Here is a 14,828-nt window from a genome sequence, read left to right on the forward strand (position 1 = left end):
GGAGGACCAATAGACTACTCTTAGTCTGCCTCTACCCTTTGACCTGTTTGGCTTGGGTGACCCTACCAAGAGCACTCCAGCCAACGTAGTTCTCCAGTCGCTGAGGTACGCAAGACTATAAACGCTACAACAAGGTTGTGGTCCTCTTGGAGGGCTGTGGAGAGCTGGTCACACAATACAGAAGCAAGCTCTTTGACCCTTTGTATTCATATACACCCCTCCCGAATAATCACATTTCACACACCCATCAATTACCTAAACACCACTCCCTCCTGCTAATGCTCCAGACATTAACCAATGTGAGTGACAATTTGCAATATCCAATTAACCAACTAACCTTCATCCAGAAAAGTGTACTCTTTTTTTGTACCACAGAATCTGCCTGACTTTTTGAGTGTTTCCAGCCTTTTAGAGACATAGGGTCATAGAACACTACATCACAAAAACAGGACCTTAGACCCATCTAGCCTATGTGAACTATTAATTTGACTAGTCTTATAGTCCCGCACCCAGGTCATAGATCTCCATAGTCCTCCCATTTGTGTACTTATCCAAATTTTCTTAAATGTTGCTATCAAACCTGACTGCACCACTTCCATTGGCAGCTTGTTTCAAAACAAAAATTTCAGATTTCCTGAATCAGTAATCTTTTTGATTTTCATTGAACCCACTGATGAATAGGTCTTGGGCATGTGAAGGAAATTGGATAAGACAGAAGAAATACACAGTGACACTGAGAGTTCATGCAAACTCCAAATAGACAGCACCCAAAGTCAGGATTGAAACTACTTTGTTCAAAGTTTTTACCAAAATCAGGAGCTGGAAATGCTACAAGTTCCAAAATGGAGGAAATGGTTGGTTGATTGTCAGAACAGACTATATAGGTCAGGGGACTTGTTTTCATACCGAACAATTCTAAGACTCTTTAATTTTGAGGGTAATCACTGGTACATCAGCAAGAAATTCACAAGTTCCTTTCAAGGGAGAGTTTTGGCCAGAATAGTAGAAATTGGAACATAACACTCATACCTCTCCCATTCATGTTCCTATCCAAAATTGTCTTAAATATTGGAATCGAATCTGACTCCACCACTTCGACTGGCAGCTTGTTTCAAAATAAAACATTTTCTGCAAAGTAGAGTAGTTTATGTGAAATGCATGTCTAAGGGGAAAGTGGATAAGCTTGTGAGAGAGAGAAAAATAATAGGATCTGGGAGAGTGGGGTTGAGTTCAGGGTGAAGCCTCACACTGGCCAATATTTAGTGAGCTGAATGAGTGGCTAGCATTTTGCAAATTTGTGTAACTTATTACAATAATACTTTGCTTCTGGCTTTATTTGCCTTCATTACTTTTTCACAAAATTATATTTTACAATGTACTGGATAGTGTTGCCTTTTTACTAAACTTCACATCACAATTCAGTGGGTATCTGTTATTTTTGAGATTTCTTTTTTATGTTTTATTTCAGATTTTCAGCTTCTGATGTTCATTTTTGCTTTACATAGACATACCTCTGACTTTTGCAAGCAATGTAGCTTTCTAATTTCTTAAACTGTGTGGATGCAGAATTGACTTGCCCACAGAGGGTAGAGGTTAATAGTATATGGAGCATATTCTGCTTGGAACTTGGCATGGATCTGTTTTGGGATCCCTGCTCGTGTCAGCTGGAGCTAGGAATCGTGTAGGAGGTTGTCATAGATTACAACATGACATTAATACAATGCAGAGCTGGCCTGGGAAATGAGAGATTGAGTTCAATCTGGAGAGCATGAAGTCCGATCCAGAAAGTTTCCTGCTGTGCTGGAATCCACTGGAGACTCCTGTGTGCCTAGAGAGAGCTGTTGGGGTGTGGAGGACAGAGAAAAATCAGGCTATGGTGCTGGAACAAGGGGCAGGGGAGTTTACCAAATAGAAGGCCCTTTGTTTCTACCTGGTAGTGCCATTTTTCCACAGGTAGTGGGCATTTGATACAATGGTGATTGGAGACTCGGAGTTCGCTACAAGTTGTTTCTTCAGAGATGCTCACGTTCTTGAGGGGCAGGAAGGGAGCTCTCCCTAACTGCATGAGTTCTGGCCGCATTGCTGATGGGGGCCTGGCAGCCTAACATGGTTCTGAGAATGGAACTGGTGTTCCGGCTGGTGATCTGCATTGTTGTTCCATAAAAGGTTTGTCAAATAGAGGGCCAGAGTGATGAGTCTTTCAAGGTCGGTGGCCATTTCCCAGATAGATAGCTCATCTTTCAAGGGCTCCAAGAGGGCATGATGGTAATGAGCCAGCAGCACTCCGCTGCAAGGTTCCTCAATTCCACAATGTAATTCAGCATGAGCTTTGGTGCAGCAAAGTATTCAATCGGCTGCTTTCCTTCCACTTCCCGGATGGTCGGAAACTCAGCACATCTCGGAAGTGAGTTCATCATACTTATTCTAGACTGTGATTTTATTGTCTCAGTTAACGGCTGCCCAGATCAGAACACACACCTTCAAGAGAGATGACAAAGGTGACCTTAAGCAACGCACATCAAAGTTGCTGGTGAACGCAGCAGGCCAGGCAGCATCTCGAGGAAGAGGTACAGTCGACGTTTCGAGCCGAGACCCTTTGTCAGGACTAACTGAAAGAAGAGCTAGTAAGAGATTTGAAAGTGGGAGGGGGAGGGGGAGATTCAAAATGATAGGAGAAGACAGGAGGGGGAGGGATGGAGCCAAGAGCTGGACAGTTGATTAGCAAAAGGGATATGAGAGGATCATGGGACAGGAGGCTCAGGGAGAAAGAAAAGGGGGAGGGGGTGGAAAAACCCAAAGGATGGGCAAGGGGTATAGTGAGAGGGACAGAGGGAGAAAAAGGAGAGAGAGAGAAAGAAAAGAATGTGCGTATATAAATAAATAACTGATGGGGTACGAGGGGAAGGTGGGGCATTAGCGGAAGTTTGAGAAGTCAATGTCCATGTCTGGAGGCTACCCAGACGGAATATAAGGTGTTGTTCCTCCAACCTGAGTGTGGCTTCATCTTTACAGTAGAGGAGGCCGTGGATAGACATATCAGAATGGGAATGGGATGTGGAATTAAAATGTGTAGCCACTGGGAGATCCTGCTTTCTCTGGCGGACAGAGTATAGGTGTTCAGCGAAACCATCTCTCAGTCTGCGTTGGGTCTCACCAATATATAGAAGGCCACATTGGGAGCACCGGATGCAGTATATCACCCCAGCCGACTCACAGGTGAAGTGTCGCCTCACCTGGAAGGACTGTCTGGGGCCCTGAATGGTGGTAAGGGAGGAAGTGTAAGTGCACGTGTAGCACTTGTAGCACTGATCATTTTGCTGAAACCTGACGCAGACTGGGAGATCGTTTCGCTGAACACCTACGCTCTGTCTGCCAGAGAAAACAGGATCTCCGATTGGGCACACATTTTAATTCCACGTCCCATTCCCATTCTGATACGTCTATCCACAGCCTCCTCTACTGTAAAGATGAAGCCACACTCAGGTTGGAGGAACAACACCTTATATTCTGTCTGGGTAGCCTCCAACCTGATGGCATGAACATTGACTTCTCAAACTTCCGCTAATACCCCACCTCCCCCTCCTACCCCATCCGTTATTTATTTATATACACACATTCTTTTCTCTCTCTCTCTCTCTCTCTCTCTCTCTCTCTCTCTCCTTTTTCTCCCTCTGTCCATCTCACTATACCCCTTGCCCATGCTCTGGGTTTTTCCCCCACCTCCCCCTTTTCCTTCTCCCTGGGCCTGCTGTCCCATGATCCTCTCATATCCCTTTTGCCAATCACCTGTCCAGCTCTTGGCTCCATCCCTCCCTCTCCTGTCTTCTCCTATCTTTTTCGATCTCCCCCTCCCCCTCCCACTTTCAAATCTCTTACTAGCTCTTCTTTCAGTTAGTCCTGACGAAGGGTCTCGGCCCTCTTTGTACCTCTTTGTAGAGAGGCTGCCTGGCCTGCTGCATTCACCAGCAACTTTGATGTGTGTTGCTTGCATTTCTAGCGTCTGCAGAATTCCTCGTGTAAAGGTGACCTTAGCTTGATCCATAGAAGACTGAGATGGATGCAGCTTGAAGTGCAAGATGCCCTGGGGCAGGAAGTTGCAGCATCAGTTTGGGGATCCATCAAAGCGTTCAAGCACCAGATTCCATGGAGGCTGACTGTCACAGAGTTGCTGTAATGAGAGGGAGAGGTGGTTGAGAGTGGCAAGCAGATAGTCAATGGTTTCCCGCTGCGTCTGAAAAAATGCACTTATGTCAGCAGACAATTCCCTTTTCTCTGAGCAAACTCTGCTGGACCAAGCGCAGTTTCACTCATCCTGTCAGGAAGTGTAGAGGAGGCTTGACCCAAGTGCGGAGCAGCAAAGTTAACTCAGCAATGCAGAATAACTTTAATAATGGATGGCAAAAGCCAAATAAGAGAGAGCCGATACTAAGCTCATAGGTGACAAGGCGACTGAAGATAAAGCAGCTGGCTAGTTTGTATGAGTGAACACTGACTGCGGATGAGAGCTGGATTTAAATAGGTTGTAGGTGGTGAATTGGAAATGAATGGCAGGTGACCTCTGTTAGCTGGTTGGAGGACTGAGAGATGCCTGCCTTTGCAGGCCTGATAAATCTCAAATAGGCACATGGGTGAAAGAAAAAATTAGGGCTATGTGCGAGAGAAGTGTTAGATTAATCTTGGAGCAGGTTAAAAGGGTTGGCACAACACTGTAGGCAAAATGGCCTGTATTGTGCTGTACTGTTCTATGTAAAAGGAATGTCTAAATGCATTTTAAAACATTTAAAAATATGCAAATGAACTACAAATACCAAGGGCCTTGAGTACATCAAGGTGCTGAAATATGTGATGGCACTTTCAATAAGTAGCAAAACAGCTGTTGGTGAATTAATTAATGCTTTATCTAAGCCATCTAGGTATTGCAACAGAGAGCTATTCTGACTTGAGTGGCACTGAAACAGCTCAAGTAAAAGTTTTGTTAAGGAAGGTCCAAGAGGGTTCATGGACTCCATGCTTTGAATTTCCAGACCAGAGGAATTAGCTTCCATTTCAGTGGAGTATGTTAGATACAGCATCTTGAAGACCGACTGTGTTGTTACCAGAACCTGTCCTGTCTAACTGTGGATCAGCAGTAGAGAAAGGAATTACCCAAATTGTTATCACATAATAAAGTACAGCTGAATGTCAAAAGATGACTTTGAGGAAGTGGAATTGGGTAAAGAGAGATCCTAAACAGAGCTTTATAGATGCTAAACAAAATGAGACATGGAAAACTCAGAGCATCATCACACATATATGAACCAATAATCCAAAAATAATTATTTCAAATTCCTTCAGAGCATGTTGAACATTTTAAGTCAATGTTCAAAGTGAATTTAGTTCCTTCTAAAATAAGTAGCTTATTTAGCTCAAATCTACTTAACCATGTGACTCTGTAATGTGACCTCTGCTATAACTTGCACCATATGATTTCACTATTCCAACACTATAAATCCCAATCAATAAGGACAGTAGAAGAACTGCAGCCAGCATCAAACACATTTGCACTATCAGGCAAGAATTACAGAAAAATGAAGCCCCACACCACCAGATTTAGGAACAGCTATGTTCTTATATTCGTCAGGTTCTTGAACTGACCAGCACAACCCTAAATTTACTTCAGCAATAGAACACTATGGTCCACCTCTTGCACTACAACAACCTTTTCTCTGATAATGTCTATGTATTTTTTTTCCATTATGATGCTGCTTTTTGCAGTCTTAGTTTCTTACTCTCTTCACTGTCTTGTATATTGTATGTATATTTAATAGATTGCATGTTGTATGCACTTATGTGCCTGTGATGCTGTGGCAAGCAAGTTTTTTATTGCACCTGTACCTTACCATACTTGTGCACACGACAGTAAACTCAACTTGACTTGGCCTGACTTGTAATTGAAGCAATGAGTTGGTCAAACTAAATTGTTTATGCTAAACAGTAGAAGCAGCCTGCTGTGAATTGATCTCATAATGAATAATTTACTGTATATTAAAGCTCTGGGGCATTACTTAATTCAGTCATGGAAAATGGTGAGCAATTAAGTTCAATTTCAAGTGTATTCTTGTCATAAGATATATACAGGGTATAAGTGCTATGAAAATTAGCCCTTTTCATCAGCGGCATGGTATCTTACAAACATGAGTTGACATACACTTAAATTGACACAAATTATACATAACTTACCTGTGTACAAGATAAACAACAAAATAAACATAACAATGTTAGTGTAAAATTGAAGGAGAGAAAAAAACTACATAGTCTGAGATAGTGTTAATAAGAGATATAATTTCCAATATTCCCATCTTCATACAAAGCTTGATCATGTCAAATTCGAGACAAAAGCATTTGCACTCATCTTTAATTCAAAATATCAATTAATTTCCCACCATAATGGCTAACTCTATTTTGACAATACAATTAACTGAATATGACATCAAGGAGCCATTATGTGCGGAAGGCATAATAATCTTCCAGGTTGTGAAATGATCCAAGGTGTAAGATTGAAGTAATGGATTCAGGGCTAGTCGTGCCTCAGGCTGCTGTTCGATGCAAGTACAGTATCAGAATTCCAGATAGAAAAATTCCCTGGAATTTGTTGTTCTCAAAAACAAGGAGAAATTAATTTATTGTCAGTTTTTATTCATGTCAAAGATTAAAAGGAGGCACAATTGTCAATTGTCAAAAACACACTCAATGGGCAATTCTTGCCAGGCCCTTCAAAATCATTTGAATAGGCACAGATCCATCAATAAGAACCAAAGCATTTTAACAGGGTGATCATCTTCACCAATATTTATCTGATGACATTGTGGGCCTGACTTCTCGTATGAACTCCCATTAGATCAGGGGTTCCCAGCCTGGGATCCAAGGACCCCTCAGTTAATGGTAGGGTCCATGGCATAACAAAGGTTGGGAACCTCTGCATGAGATCAAGGAATTTGTTTACTAAAGTAATACGTTAACAAACTTATACCTGCTTTGAAATTTGGCCTCTGTTTTGGATCATGCATTACGTTTTTGTGCAAACGATACAATCTGATATAGCAGCTGATATACTAGAAGCTGGATAAGATTAAGGAAGGAATTAGTTTGATACTGTTCCATTTGATCTCTGTTTGCAAAGTATGCAGTTCGTTGCCAAAGTTGGTAGAAAAAAAATGTCAGGAAGTTTTCAAAAGAAGCGTTCTCCTAAAATTGAAGTCTCCAAGATGGAATAGAGCCTCATATCCTGTTGAGAAAATTGCACTGAATTTTCTGAGAGTAGTTTTTTTGTAATGGGGAAGGTTAGAAGTGTCTCCCTGAACATTTGGTTTGCAGAAGTGAAAAAGTACAATGTATGCAGGAAATATATTTGCTCTGCATAATTCCACAAAATAATGCGCATAGAGAGAAAAACCAATGCTTAGCAGCTTTGAGTTATATATCATATGCAACACACCAGACATGCTGGGAGAAATAAAATTCAGTGAAAAATTCCCATGAGATTTTATTTTTTAAGAGAAAAGGCAACTGAGGCCCATGCATAACAAAAGCAGATGGCTGACAGAACTGAAGCAGGAATGCAATTTATTTAATTCAATTACTTAGTTCTAACAGTGAGATCCTAAAATAGTGCATGAAAGAATTTCATGTCAAATGAAATCTTCCCTTCTAAACTCCTTTGTTCACTATGACTTTGGATAGTGCTACCTTGTTGCTCCAAAGAACCCAACACAGTCAGATGATTTGTCTGCTGTTAGGAATTAAAAATACCTTAACAAAAATTGCTGTTGTAATCACTGGCAGTATGTTTTTTTGTTTTAAGACTACTAAAAGTAAAAATATGCAGCAGGTGATTGACAAGTTCATGGACTAGGTAGAAGGAGTCAATTTTAGAAAACATAGCACATTTATTTTTCAACATAGGCCCCTCCTACATTCACATACTTAGTCCAGCGGTCATGGAGCATATGGATCTTTGACCTCTAGAAAGTGTCCACAGCAGGGGTAATTGATATGTTCGTGACCTAAGGTAGAAGGAGCTGATTTACACAGCTCTTGTTACATGCACACGCAGTTCAACTCCTTGAGTGATTATGCAGAAATTTTGAAGTTAATAACTCATCGGGGGTGATTGATAGGTTCATGGCTTAAGGTGGAAGGAGATGAGTTATTAACTTCAAACTTTCTGCATAATCACTTAAAGAGTGGAACTGCACGTGCATGTAACGAGAGCTGTATAACTCATCTCCTTCTACCTTAGGCCACAAACTTATCGATCACCCCTGCTGTGGACACTTTCTGGAGGTCCAAGATCCGTATGCTCCACGACCGCTGGACTAAGTGTGTAAATGTAGGAGGGGACTATGTTGAAAAATAAATGTACTAGGTTTTCTAAAGCTGAATCCTTCTACTTTAGGTCACGAACTTATCAATCCCCCCTGGTATACTGTCCGTAGAAGATGTTATCCAACGAGCAATATGCTGGGCTTTGACCAATTCAGTTTTCCACACCCAATCTCTCACAACAACCTGCTGTTGGAATTAATTCATTTTTTATTACTTCAGAGTGACAGGAAAAATGGTTTGATCATTCACCTCATAGCCACTTTGGCAACTTCCTTCACAATTTTCTGTTCTTGGATAACAGCGCTTGCAGAATCCTCAATACAAAATGAACCAAGGATGCTTGAGCTGAACTTGTTAATATTTCACATTAAACCTAAATATTCCAGATCTTCTGTTTAAAGTCTGGCTGTCTGAGTACCTTTGTGGAGCTGCTCTCCATTCCTGGTGGGTGTTGCCTTGTGAAATTTAAGATGCACCAGAACAGTGAAAGCATCCTGGGACTTATCAGCTCCATGTCTGACCAGTCTCTCTGTTGAAGCTGTAACCAGCTAACCTGCTATAATACATCAACCCCATTAATATGAATGGGAAGAAGTGGGTGCCAGGACAATATTGGAAAATAAGCAAAGGAGAAGGTGAAGCTATGCAATTGCTCATCTCCTCTGACATTCATGGTGATCATTCACCTCAGTACAATTGTGTTACTCTACTTCCATATCTTTTGATTTGCCTCATATCAAGAAATATATCACTACTTGGTCCAGAAGAAGGTTTCTGTCTTGAACTTCAACTGTCTATTGTTGATTTCCTCTGGCAGCTTGTTTGTTGTTCCATATTCCAGCATCTGGAATCTTGTTTGTCTCCATCCATTAAGATTTGATTGAATGCAATCAATGTCTGAGCATCCACATCCTTCAGAATAAATACTTCCAAAGATTTCATCATCTGACTGACTACATTCCTTCAAATTTAAGTCATAAGTAATCCAACCATTATCTTGAGTCTCTGACACCAGTTCTGGGCTCCTTAAACAGGAGAAATATCCTCCACATAGCATGCATGTCCTTAATTTTCTATTTATCTCCAATATTTCATTTCTTTTTAAATCTTTTTATTGAATTAGTACACAAAAGATAAACCCTATAGACACTGATACACAGTTGCAATATAACTTTACAAGAGATAATAACACACAAAAAAAAGTTAGTACAAACAGGGCAGTTTAGATATAAAATAACCAGGTATACTAATTTTCAAACATGTCAATAAGGGAAAAGAAAACCCCAAAAAAACCTACCGTGCAACTAAACTAAAAAGCAAAGCAAAGCAATGGGCTAACTAGGTATCAAGTAGAGTTAAACAACTTAAAACAATCACGTCCTCAAACCCGACCTCCATTAAGAACAGTTAAAAAGCAAGAAGGGAATGTAGATATGGCCAGAGAAAGAAAAAAAGTTACATTAAATGAAAATGTTGAATAAAAGACCTCCAAGTCTGTTCAAATTTATCTGAAGAATCATAAAGATTACTTCTAATTTTCTCCAGATTTAAACATAGTACCGTCTGGGAAAACCTAAAGAATGTAGTTGGAGCATTAATCTCCTTCCAATGTTGTAAAATACATCTTTTCGCCATTAAAGTAAGAAATGCAATCAATCTACGGGCTAAAGGGGAAAGATTACTGCAAATTTTAGGTAATCCAAAGATAGCAGTAATAGGATGGGGAGAAATATCTATATTCAATACCTTTGAAATAATATTAAAAATATCTTTCCAAAATTAAGTAAATAAGTACATAGGGATTGGATAATTATGTCTGCGGGCAGAAACAAGCACGAACAAATTGGGATATAAACACCTACAATGGTTGGTATATAGGCTTGTATGCAACATTTTGGACCAGTGGAAATGGTCCAGAAGGGTTGTATGGAAACTATTATTACCATTTTTCTTAACAACTAATTTCATTACTTAGCCTAATAGGTTAGATTTACCACAGTACATAATTATCTATTTAAACGTTTATTTTCCTTTTATATCATCTCAAATGTGTACTTAAGAATGTATAAAATAATTATAGTTTTATACATATAAAAAAATGGAAAAGGTTATATGTGTGAAAAAGTACATGATAATTGTGAATTCCTTATCCAAATAAAAAAAAATTAAAAAAAAATATCTTTCCAAAAAGTTTCCAAAGTAGGACAGGCCCAAAACATATGAGCTAAGGAAGCTATCTCCCCATGACATCTGTCACACAAAGAGTTAATATGAAAATAAAAATGAGCTAATTTATCTTTAGACATATGTGCTCTATGGACAACTTTAAATTGAATTAGGGAGTGTTTAGAACAGATAGAGGAAGTATTAACTAGTTGTAAAATATGCGCCCAGTCATCCACCGCAATAATAAGACCCAATTCCTTTTCCCGATCTGACCTAATCTTATCAAATGGAGCTTTCCTAAGTTTCGTAATAGTATTATAAAATAATAGCTGTTACACCTTTCTGACATGGATTAAGGTTAATTATAGTGTCTAAAATATATGTAGGAGGTAGCGTTGGAAAGGAAGAGAGTATAGTACTTAGGAAATTTCTAACTTGGAGATATCTAAAAAAATGTATTCTTGGTAAGTTATATTTGTTAAATAATTGCTCAAAAGACATAAGGGAACCATCTAAAAATAAATCCAAAAACCGTGAAATACCATTAGTCTTCCAAATTTGAAAGGCACGGTCAGTGGAAGAGGGAGGGAAGAATATGTTACCTAAAATAGGAATCGCAAGCCCAAATTGATTAAGATCGAAAAATTTTCGGAATTGAAACCAAATACATAAAGTATATTTAACTATCAGGTTACAAACCTGTTTGTGGCGTTTCAAATCAAAAGGAAGAGAAGAACCTAAAATGGAGCCAAGTGCATAACCTTGAGCAGATTGTAATTCCAATACTACCCATTTAGGAATGGATAGTGTATCTTGGTCAAGTAACCAAAATTTCATATGTCGAATATTAATTGCTCAATAATAGAATCTAAAGTTAGGTAATGCGAAACCTCCATCTCTCTTAGCTTTCTGTCGATGTATTTTACCCAATCTCGGGTTTTTATTTTGCCAAATAAATGAAGAAATTTTAGAATCAACTTTATCAAAAAAAGGATTTGGGAACAAAAATCGGTAGTGCCTGAAATACATATAAAAATTTTGGAAGAATAAACATCTTATACGACCAATCAAAGTTAAATAAAATGGAGACCATTTAAATGAGAGTTGAGTAATGTGATCGATTAAGGGTAGGAAATTAGTCTTAAATAAATCTTTATGTTTACAGGTAATTTTAATCTCAAGATATGAAAAATGATTATAACCAATTTAAATGGAAGATTCTGATATAAGGGAATTTGCTTATTAATCGGAAAAAGTTCACTCTTACCGAGATTTAACTTATAACCTGAAAAAAGACTAAATTGTGCTAATAAATCTAAAGCAGCAGGGGTAGATTTTTGAGGATTAGAAATATATAAATGTAAGTCATCAGCATAGAGTGATGCTTTATGGGACTTTAAACCCCGAGTTATCCCAATAATATTTGGAGATTCTCGAATGGCAATTGCAAGAGGTTCTAATACAATATCAAATAATAAAGGACTAAGAGGACAACCTTGTCTGGTACCTCAAAAAAGAGGGAAAAAAGGTGAGCTTGAAGAGTTAGTACGGACTGAAGCCATAGGAGAATGATATAACAATTTGATCCAGGATATAAATTTTGGGCTGAAATTGAACATTTCGATCACCTTAAATAAGTAAAGCCATTTGACTCTGTCGAAGGCTTTTTCAACGTCTAAGGAAATGACGCACTCAGGATCATTTTGTGAGGGGGTATAAACAATGTTTAACAGTGTACGAATGTTATAAAAAGAGTAACGACCTTTAATAAAACCTGTTTGGTCTTCCAAAATAATATAAGGGAGTGCTTTTTCTAATGTGTTTGCTAATAATTTAGAAAAGATTTTAAAATCAACATTTAATAAGGATATTGGTCTATAAGATGCACATTGAGCCGGATCTTTATCCTTCTTTAATATTAAAGAGATTAATGCTCTATAGAAGGATTCAGGAAGTTTACCAAGTTTTAATGAGGCCTCCAGAACCCTGAATAACCAAGGGATCAATGAAGATGCAAAACATTTATAAAATTCCACGGTAAACCCATCAGGACCAGGAGCTTTCCCTGGACTCATAGAGAAAATAACATTCTTAATCTCATCAGTAGTAAAGGAAGTGTCAAGCATAGAAGATATATCATGTGAAATCTTAGGGAAATCTAGGTTATCTAAAAAGTCATACATATATTTAGAGTCTCGTGGAAACTCTGATTGATATAAGGAGAAATAAAAATCAAAAAAAGATTGATTAATCTCAGCTTGATCAGATATCAGTTGATCATTTTGATTATAAATCTGATTAATTTGAGATTTGGAATAATTAGTCTTCAACTGGTTAGCCAACAGTTTACCAACTTGTCACTATGTATACAAAATTCACTTCTTGTTTTCATTAATTGATTTGCAATCGAGGACAAAAGTAATAAACTATGTTCCATTTGAAGTTCAGTTCTTTGTTTATACAACTTCTCAGAGGGAGCTGTGGCATATATCTTATCAACTTCCTTAATCTTGTCTAGAATAACCAGCTCCTCATCCTTCAACCTCTTCCTCAAAGCAACAGAATACGAGATGATCTGACCACGAATATAAGCTTTAAAAGTGTCCCAAAGGATGTTCATAGAAATACCTTCTGTATAGTTGATTGTAAAAAAGAGATCAATCTGTTCATTCATAAAGTTAACAAAATCCGAGTCCTGAAGCAACAGCGAATTAAAATGCCATTGTCTATTATTTTGTGCGTTGGTCAATATTTTAATAGAAAGCTTAAGTGGAGCATGATCCGAAATGGTTATAGAGTCATAATCACATTTGACCACTGAAGGAATAAGACGAGAGTCAATAAAAAAAATTCAATTCTTGAATAGGAACGATGAACATGTGAAAAAAAAGAAAAATCTTTTTCCTGAGGATGCAAAAAACGCCAAATGTCCGTCAACCTGGAATCTGAAATGAATGGGTTAATCAAGATTGCAGATTTATTGGGTAAGGTCCATAAAGGTGCCGAACGATCCAAAGATGGAGATAAACAGGTATTAAAATCCCTGCCCCAAATTAGTGAAAACTCATTCAACTTCAGGAACAAATTAAATAATGATTTATAAAATTCTGGACAGTCCATGTTGGGAGCGTAAACATTAACCAAAACTACCTTTTTATTAAAGAGTAAACCACTAACCAATAGAAATCTGCCATTCGGGTCAGAAATAATATCGTGTTGTACAAAAGTGATTGAGGGATCTATAAAAATAGAAACCCCTCGAGTCTTAGCGTTGGAATTCGAATGGAAGTGTTGATCCTTCCAGAATTTGAAAAGACGTAATCTATCCCCCCTCCGCACTTGGGTCTCTTGTAAAAACAGAACATGTGCTTTAAGTCTCCGGAATACTTTAAAAACTTTTTTCCTTTTTATTGGGTGATTAAGACCGTTAGTATACCAAGAGACAAAATTAATAGTAGACTCCATAAACCTTAAAGTCAACCCGCAAAAAAAGGAGGATTGACAATAGGTTCGACCCATGCACCCGGGAAAGGAAATGAGCAAACAAGAGATAACGGGAAGAAGAACGCGACCAATAGTTCAGTAATATAAGTAGCCCAAGAAAAAAAAACTAAAAAGTGAAGCCCCTCCCACCGCCCCCCCGAACCCCCAAAGCTAAATCTAAGATAGACCAGCCAGAAAGAAGCAAGCACTAGAACTACCCCCATGACTTCTGATAGACGCTTGCTAAAAAAGTGTATATATAAGAGGATCAGCTAAAGTTATAAAATAGTAGAGAAGTAAAAAAGTACACTGATTAAAGCAAACCCAATATAATACAAAGAAAAAACAGGTAAATATAAAGAAAACCGTTAACCAACAACATACCATGTAGTTAAACAAGAAAATGAGACAATTAACATAGACTAGCGAGGAAAACTACAAAAAGTACGTTTGAAAACTACAAAATTTAAGGCCTCAAAGGAAATATGTAAAATGATGCAGAGGAAATAACCACCCAGGATCCCAAGGGAAAAAGAAAGGAATGACGCAGTTAGAAAAAAAAATTTGGCAACCATATTATTTAACCCAAAAAAAACTTTTCTGCCCTCATATAAAGCAAAAAAAAAATTAAACCAAAACAGATTAACTGCCTCCGAACAAACAGATGGTTTAATAATTGCGATTAAGATGTTGAAGGCTATCTCCAATATTTCAGATTTATTTCTATCATTCACACACTTAACCTCTCCTATAATTTTACCCAATAGGTTCTATCTGCCCATTTTTGTCTCCCTTATTCTGCTCCATCCTTGCTT

Source organism: Mobula hypostoma, chromosome 21 (genome assembly GCF_963921235.1).
Source record: "Mobula hypostoma chromosome 21, sMobHyp1.1, whole genome shotgun sequence".
Lineage (NCBI taxonomy): Eukaryota > Metazoa > Chordata > Chondrichthyes > Myliobatiformes > Myliobatidae > Mobula > Mobula hypostoma.